Below are 9,235 nucleotides of genomic sequence, written 5' to 3'. Positions count from 1 at the left end.
CAGGACAGACTTTTTTCAGTTCCTTTTCTGCTTAACTTATTATCCTCCCTACTCTCTCTCCTTTCTTGGCTCCCCAAGTTTACTCCTTCTGGAGCCCATGTCAACAGTCTGCTGTTTCCTTCCATAGTTTCTCCATACTATTACAACATGTGAATATATAGAAATCCTTAAATTTTGGAGTCAGCTGCTTTACAAAATTATAATTTTATTGTATTCAGTGTCCTGTGTCATGCTCAAGAAGTCCCCACTAGAGTTGCTTCTTCCAGTTCAAATACAAGGTTTTAGGATGGCGTCTCCTCCACAGGACAGCTGTAGAGGCTGTCAAGTTGCCAGGAGAGCTTCCCTGTGATTGCAGTAGAAACAGCTACACCTTCCCAGGGATGGCTTTCTTAATGCAGCCAAGGTTGCCTGAGCTCAGGGTTCCCAGTCTTGCCATGACCAAAAGGCAACATTGTTCTTCTGTTCACTCTAGGGGACTAAATCAAATGTATTTACAAAATAATAACAGAGTGGTTTATTCTTTTTGTTCTCCAAAGACATCAGACAGGGAAAAAGATACCCTGCCTCCCTGTTCCACCCTAGGGTTCTCCTTCCCAGGTAACCCAGCCTCTTACCTAGGAAAATGCTGGTGAATCCCAGGATACAAAAGAACCAGCAGGGGTGGGTGTCTTCTGAGCAGGTCTGCATCACAGGCTGCCTGTTAGCCTATTTAGCTGCAGAGTAAACATGAGAGTAGTTGAGACAAGGGAAGAAAAGCTTCACTCAGATGAGCATTAAGCTCTTCCCCACCTCAAGGGTGGGCTAACCTTTAGTTCTGGATGACAGCTCACCAGTTAGATTAAGTCATTCAGATCTTTTCATCTTCTCCCCAGTACCTACAGTAGACCCTCAGTAAATAATTGCAGAACAAAGGTATAAACAATCTCCCTCTCTGATATACCTGGCGCTGTATTGGAGAGGCTCTGTCTCCGTGGTCATACCAGCATGATGATCTTATACTCCCCACTTGTATAGCCACTTGGCACTCTTCCCTACTTACCTGGGTTTACATCTGTGCACCAGACAGCCCTGCTCAACAATGCCAGCCTATGGTCAGCTCAGAAGTCATGCTATTTATAGTCAGGATGGTTTAGGCCTTTATTTGTATTTGTTGACTGTCCTTGTCTGTACACCATTTAATGAGTCAAAATATTTTTTGACTTTTCACAAACATCAGCTGTCAGTTGCCTAAGTAAGAAGCTGTGAGCAAATAACAAAGCTCTTTAGAGAAATCCAAGATGGAGGCAGAATAGGTGGAAGTTACACTTACCTCCTCTCAGGACCAAATTGGAATTACAACTAAAATATAGAAAAATCAATCTGAATAACCAACTTCAGTTGAAGTTGGCTGAACTTCAGTCGACTGGCTGAAGAGAAGTCTCAATACCAGGGATTTATAGAAGAACCCACATTGAGATGGGTAGGAAAGGCAAAGATGTAAAAATGGCTGGCCATGCACCCACATGTGGCAGCTGAGAATACAGAGGAATAACTCAGCTGCAAAGGTCCTTACAGATGAGCGTGGGGTGTCAACATCACGATGGGTTCCCAGGCAGAGAAAAATCTCCGGGTACCTTGGGTGTTTTGCTGACCTTCCCTTGAGCTTGGCACTGGTGAAAGCCAGCCTTGGTGCACAGCTTGACCTTTCCAATGCACAGCCTAGCACAGGCACCCACAATCTTTGGATCACTTTGTAGCCCCAGCAGTTTGCCCAAGGCCAGTCATAGGCAGGGTCTGACACTGACCTACACCAGAGTCTCTCCCAAGATATTCCAGAAGCAACACACCCAGTGGCAAGCTTTAGACATCAGAGCAGGATCTAATAATCTCCACAAAATCTACATGCAAAGGGAGATCTTGGCACACACCGGTCCCTGCTGAGGCAAATTCTGCTTCATGTGGTCAACACATATACAGCAGCTCATACACTGTGGTTGAGGTCAATCTTCACAGGCAGCCAGCCTGAGGGTCAACCCCATGCATTTATGGGCCAACAGCAATCTAGAGTCAGTTACAACAGGAGGGCTCACATAATTAACATAAGGGACATTCCTGGAGCACCCAATACAGGAGACAAGGAGACTGGGCCACTCTGTCACACAAAACACTTACAACATTAGGCCACCCTACCAAAACTGGGAGACACAGCAGATCTGCCTAATGTAAAGAAACAAACATAGAGAGGTACCCAAAATGAAGACAAAGAAGAAACAGGCTCCAAATAAAATAACAGGAGAAATATCCAGAAAAAAAAATGAAATGGAGGCAAGCAATCTCCAGACATAGAGTTCAAAACAATAGTTAAACAATGCTCAAGGTACTTTGAGGAAGAATGAATGAACTCAGTAAGAATTTAAACAGAGATAATAAGAATGAAAAGATCACAGAAACCATTAAAAATACCCAGTCAGAAATTAAGAATACAATATCTGAAATGAAGAATATATTAAAAAAAAAAACAGTAGGTTAGATGAACCAGGACTGAATCAGTGATTTTGGAGACAAAGTACCAGAAAACACCCAATCAGAGCAACAGAAAAAACCAAAGAATTTAAATATTTAACTATTTAATATTTAAATAGTAGTTTAAAAGACCTTTGGGACAAAAAGGAGTATAACAACATTCACATCATAGGGGTGCCAGAAGGAAAAGAGAGAGAGAGCAAGAGATTGAGAACCTATTTGAAGGAATAATGACTAAATACTTCTCTAACCACATGAAGGAATAAGACACAGTCCAAAAGGAGAGAGTTCCAAACAAAATGACTCAGAAAAGGCCCACACCAAGACACATCATAATGAAAATGACAAAGTTTAAACACAAAGATAGAATTTTAAAAGCAGCAAGAGAAAGAATGTTTCCTACAAGGGAACTCCCATAAGATTGTCAGCTGATTTCTCAACAGAAATATTTCAGGCCAGAGAGATTGGTACACAATTTTCAAGGTGATGAAAAGCAGAGCCCTACAACCAAGACTACATTACCCAGCAAGGCTTTCAAATTGAAGAAAAAATAAAGATCTTCTCAGACAAGAAAAAGCTAAAGGAATTCATCACCACCAAAGCAGTATTGCAAGAAATGATAAATAGTCCTCCTTAAGAAGAAGAAAAAAGGAACAAAGAGGAACATAGTTCTAAAGAATAAAATGGCAATAAATATATACCTACCAATAATAACTTTAAATGTAAATGGATTAAATGCTCTAATCAAAAGACATAGGGTAGCTGAATGGTAAGAAAACAAGATCCATGTATATGCTGTCTACAAGAGACATACCTCAGAATGAAAGACACACAGACTAAAATTAAAGAGATGGGAAAAGATATTTCATGCAAATTGAAAAGAAAAAAAAGCTGGAGTAGCAATACTTATATCAAACAAAATAGTCTTTAAAACAAGGCTATAAGAGACAAAAAAGACACTATGAAATGAAATCATATCATTTGTGACAGCAGGGATGGACCTAGAGGGTATTATGCTAAATAAGTCAGTCATAGAAGGATAAATACCATATAATTTCACTTACATGTGGAATCTAAAGAACAATATAAATGAATACACAACAGACTCATAGATACAGAGAACAGACTGATGGTCGCCTGAAGGGTCAGGGTTGGGGTACTGGGTAAAAAAGTGGAGAGACTGAATAGTACAGATTGTTAGTTACAGAATAGTCATGGGGGTGTAAAGTACAACATAGGGAATATAGTCAACAATATTGTAATAACTATGTATGATGCCAGTTGGATACTGGAAATTACAGAGGGAACACTTTTAAAGTATATAATTGTCTAACTACTATGCTGTATACCTGAAACTATTACAAAATAATATTGAATGGAAACTGTAGGACGTGTCAACTCCCCACATTCTCGGTGACAATAATGGAATTTATCTATTGCTTGTATCTATATGGCTTGTCAGCTGCCAGTAATGGTAGTTATCTTCCCTACATAAAAAGCAAGCCAAACCCCCTAGAAGCGACATCACAACCAAGAATTTCTTTAAGTCTCTGCCAGCCTTGCTCCTATCACAGAGGGGTGAAGATAGAGATGTACGGCACACTCCTGGCCACAGCTGCAGCTACCTCAGACTGATGGCCTCCTACTGAAGGTTAGGCCCTGGCTTCTTCTCCCCACCCTGGGGACCCCACAACATTTAAGAACTCTTGCATCCCATGTCCTGGGGAGCAGCACCATCTTCTTAAGTCTGGAAGTGGCTTCTTCTCCCCACTGAGGCTTCTCCCTCTGGTGTTCAGACCCCAAGGCTGGAATGGCAGGACTGATCCTACAACCATGCACTTAAGGTAGTTAGCTTACTGCACATCAAACCCATTTTATGGACATGTAACCCAAGCCCCAAGGGGTTGTAGGACCTGAAAAAGATCACAGAGCAATTCAAGAGGCAGGGTCTGGACTCTTAATAACAGACTGAAAAGTTTCTCAATATCTGGAACAGCTGCAGTTCCAATCCACTGTGTGGCTTCAAGCAAGTCTCCTGAGTCCATTCTCTACTCCTTGTACACTGCTCTGCAGCATCCCAGAGAAGAGAATATTCAGCAATGGCTGGTTCTCTCTCCCACCCCTAGAACTGGGGAAATTACCTTAAAAGTCAGCCTGTGAGTCTTAAGATCAGTAGTTTCTTATATGGAGTCAAAATTTGGTCAGCTCATCCACTGGTGACTCTCAGGGCTCTGCGGTGCAAGTCTCAATATCTGCTCCCCACCCCGCCTCCCACCTGTCCCCACACTCTCTTGAGTGTAGTCTCTCTGTGGAAACTGAATGATTATAATAGGCATTTATTTGCTTAGGGAGTGAGGAGGAGGAGCCTAGATAGGGAACCAGCAATACAGCTGCCGGCCAAGCAGGGGGAGTGAGCCAACACGTTCCATGATGGCAGAACACCAGGGACTTTTAGAAAATCCAGATATCTAATCTATTTTTTTTCAAATCCTCACCTGAGAACATTTTTTCATTGCTTCTTTACAGAGAGAGGAAGGGAGAAACATCGATTTGAGAGAGAGGCATTGACTGGTTTTCTCCCATAGGTACCCAGACCCGGGATTGCGCATGCCTGGACCCCGGCAGTGAACCTGCAGCCTAAGCATGCTCCCTGACCAGGAGTTGACCTGCAACCATTCATTCAGCTACAGAACGATGCTCCAGCCAACCAAGCCACACCGTCCAGGGCTAATCTAATTTTTAATATACGTGCATCCTGCCTTACTAGAAAGCGAAATCTTCCTCAGTGGTCCCCCACTTGTCTTTTTAGTTTACAAACTACTTTCACACGTGAATAGCAGCTAGGTATGAGTATGATTACATTCCCATTTTACCGATGAGGGAACTGAGGTTCCACAGAGGTTAATGGATAAACCCAAGGTCTAGAAGTATATGGCAGTGCCTGGACTAGACCCATATCACTAGCCTCCCAGACCAATGGTCTTTCCAGATCTGAATCCCTCTCAGTGCAGAGAAGATGTAAGATGACTTCAGACCCTGAGAAGTCACATTGAGTAGGAGGGAGGCCAGGCCTGTCCCAGAGCAGCCTCTTGCCTCCCACTCATGACCACAGGCCGAGGAACCAAGGCCTGTGGTTACATCTTGGCAGCCTCTGAGTTCACAAGGTGGCCCTTGTCCAGCCACAGCAGCGTTCCTCTGAATGTAGTCCATCACAGATGGGCCAGTTCCACCAGCCTAACCCAGACTTGCAAAGGCTGCTTGACTGAGAAGCCTCAGCAAGTCTCCCAGCAGCACCCAGAAACCCTCCCTGTTTGTGAGCTGCAGGCTGCTGAACCCTGCCCTCCTTTTCTGAGGCAGTGAGTGCTGTCTTTATATGGAGGTCTCTCAAGTCAGCTTTCATAGGGTCTTAACCATCCCATCAGTCATGCCAACTATACTCCCTTTTAAACCTGGAGAAGGCACAGCCACCATTATTGCAGCCAGTGGGCCTTGAGGTGTCTTCACAGGCAGCATGACTCTACTCAGCACCTTGTTTCCCACTCAGCTTCCAGGGCCTATGCCACAGTGTTCTGTGAATAAACAAAGGAGAGCTCTGCTCCTCCATGGACACATTTTTCTTTTTCTTTTTAAATTTTTTGTTGTTCAGTTACAGTTGTCCCGCCTTTTTCCCCATGTTCTTCTCTGCCATATCCCCCCCGCCCCACAGTAAATCACCACTCCCATTGTCAGTGCCCATGAGTCCTCTATTTGAGTTCCTTGGCCTGTCCCTTCCCCTTCTTTCCCCTGTTATCCCCCGCCTTCCTCCCCTCTGGTCACTGTCAGTTTGTTCTTTATTTCCAAGTCTCTGGTTCTATTTTGTTTCTTTTGTTGATTAGGTTCTACTTATAGGTGAGATCATATGGTATTTGTCTTTCATCGTCTGGCTCACTTCACTTAACATAATGTTCTTCATTTCCAACCATGCTGTCATGAAGTGTAGGAGTCCCTTTCATTTTTTCTGCTGCATAGTATTCCACTGTGTAAATGTACCACAGTTTTTAGATCCACTCATTTACTGATGGGCACTTAGGCTGTTCCCAGCATTTGGCTATTATAAATAATGCTGCTATGAACACTGGGGTGCATAGGTTCTTTTGAATTGGTGATTCAGGATTCTTAGGGTATAATCCCAGCAGTGGGATTGCTGGATTGAAAGGCAGTTCCATCTTTAGTTTTTTGAGTTTTCAGTTTTTACATAGTGTTTTCCACAGTGGCTACACCAGTCCGCATTCCCACCAGCAGTGTACTAGGGCTCTCTTTTCTCCACAACCTCACCAGCACTTGTTGTTTGTTGATTTGTTAATGATTGCCACTCTGACGGGTATGAAGTGGTATCTCATTGTTTAAAAAGACACATGGATCAATGGAACAGAATAGAGCCCAGAAATAAACCCATGTTTCTGTGGTCAATTGATATTTGACAAAGTGGGCAGGAGCATAAAATGGAGTAGAAATATCCTCTTCAGTAAGGGGTTCTGCGAGATCTGAACAGGTACTTGCAAAAAACTATGAAACTAGACCCCCAAGTTACAGCATACACCAAAATAAGCTCAAGATGAATAAAAGACTTAAATATAAGTTGTGACACCATAAAAGTCCTGAAAGGCTATAATTTCAGGGATCATTTCTATAGTTTGTTACCATAAAAGTCCTGGAGGAAAACGTAGCCAGACAACTGTAATTGAACAACTATAATAAATAATAAATAATTAAAAAAAAATGAAAAAATATCTGAAAAAAACTAACATTACACCAAAAAGAAATAAAAAAGAACAACAAATAAGGCCCAAAAGGAGTAAAAAGAAAGAAATAATAAAGAACAGAGTGAAAATAAACAAAGTAAAGTCTAAAAAATACAAAAGATCAATGAAACCAAGAAATGGTTCTTTGAAAACAAACAAAATAGAAAAACCTTTAACCAGACTCATCAAAAAAAGAGAGGACCCCAATAAATAAAATCAGATATGAGAGAGAAGTGATGATTGACAGCACAGAAATACAAAGGATTTTAAGAAAATACCGTGGCCCTGGTTCATGTGGCTCTGTGGATTGTGCACCAGACTGCGAACCAAAGGGTCAGTGGTTCTATTCCCAGTCAGGGCACATACCTGGATTGTGGGCCAGGTCCCTAATAGGGGGCGCTAGAGAGGCAACCACACATGGATGCTTCTTTCCCTCTCTTTCTCCCTCCTTTCCCTTGTTCTAAAAATAAATAAATGAAATCTTAAAAAAAAAGAGAAAGAAAATACTATGAACAGCTATATGCCAACAAATTGGACAATCTGGAAGAAATGGATAACTTCCCAGAAACATACAATCTTGCAAGGCTAAATGAAGAAGAAACAGACCAGGAGCCTTCAGGAGTGAGATGGCGAGTTCCTGGAAGCTGAGTGTCTTCTGTGGTGCCCAAGGAGGCTGAGCTCTCTTCTTCTGAACTCCAGTGGTCAGACCTTCTCAAATCTCAGCATATCTTCAGGACCAACCTTCCCCAGGATGATGGGGCACACAGCACATTCACCTATCACTGAGCTGCCATTTTGGTTCCAAGGCTGCATCTCTCCACTGGACAGGTGAGAGGTGTTCTAGCTGTTTGTTTGAACCCTTCATCTCTGACGGACTACTTCCTAGCTGCAGTTCGTACTCTCCATAGTCCAGGTTATTACTGATTGTTCAAGGTGATGCATTGCAGAAAGCTGCCAAGGCAGGCCTTCGGCACTCTTAGCTTTTACCTTTGTTGGGCTTTGTTATTTCAATTATCATGATGTGGGCATCTGCAAAGCTGTTGCAATGCTGTGGAAGCTCTGACCTTTTTGACTTAATACTTTTAAAATCGATTGTACCTCTCTCTGCCTCTGCTCTGTCGTGCCATTCAACTCACAATAAGAAGGAAATAACAGATAAGTCCATTGGTGAGATTTACCTCTTCTCACAATAACCTGGTTAATTTTAAAATTTAATTTTTATTTTTTTAAATTATATTTTATTGGTTACGCTATTACAGTTGTCCAAATTTTCCCCCTTGGTGCCCCTCCACCTCGCATCCCCCAACTCCCTCAGGAAATCCCCACACCATTGTTGATGTCCATGGCTAATGCTCTAAGTCCTTTGGCTACTCCATTTTCTATACAGTACTTTATATCCCCATGACTGCGCTGTAACTACCTATTTGTACTTCTTAATCCCCTCATCTGTTCGCCCATTCCCTCAATCCCCTCACACCTGGCAAACATTAAAACACTCTCCATATCCATGATTCTATGTCTGTTCTCCTATTTACTTAGTTTGTTTTTTAGATTCAGTGTTGATATATATGTATTTATTGCCATTTTATTGTTCATTGTTTTCATCTTTTTCTTAAATAAGTCCCTTTAACATTTTATATAATAGTGGTTGGGTGATGACGAACTTCTCTAGTTTTTTCTTGTCTGGGAAACTCTTCACCTATCCTTCAATTCTAAATGACAGCTTTGCTTGGTAGAGCAATTTTGGCTGTAGGTCCCTGCTTTTCACGATTTTGAGTATTCATTGCCAATCCCTTTTAGCATGAAAGTTTCTTTTGATAAATCAGCTACCAGTCTTTTGGGAACTCCTCTAGGAGTAGGAGTTAGTAGGTAACTAACTGCTTCCCTCTTGCCACTTTTAAGATTCTATCTGATGCGGATCCCGGCCTGTGGGATCCGTGTGCTATGGCAGC

The 9,235-nt window shown here is 42.2% G+C and overlaps 1 pseudogene; it reads left to right on the top strand.

The window, feature by feature from the left end:
* Positions 1–7,858: 7,858 nt before the first annotated feature.
* Positions 7,859–8,346, top strand: LOC112314551 (succinate dehydrogenase [ubiquinone] cytochrome b small subunit, mitochondrial-like; annotated as a pseudogene).
* Positions 8,347–9,235: the final 889 nt, after the last annotated feature.

This window comes from Desmodus rotundus, chromosome 12 (assembly GCF_022682495.2).
Source record: "Desmodus rotundus isolate HL8 chromosome 12, HLdesRot8A.1, whole genome shotgun sequence".
NCBI classification, from domain to species: Eukaryota; Metazoa; Chordata; class Mammalia; order Chiroptera; family Phyllostomidae; genus Desmodus; species Desmodus rotundus.
This window is presented reverse-complemented; position numbering and strand designations above follow the sequence as displayed.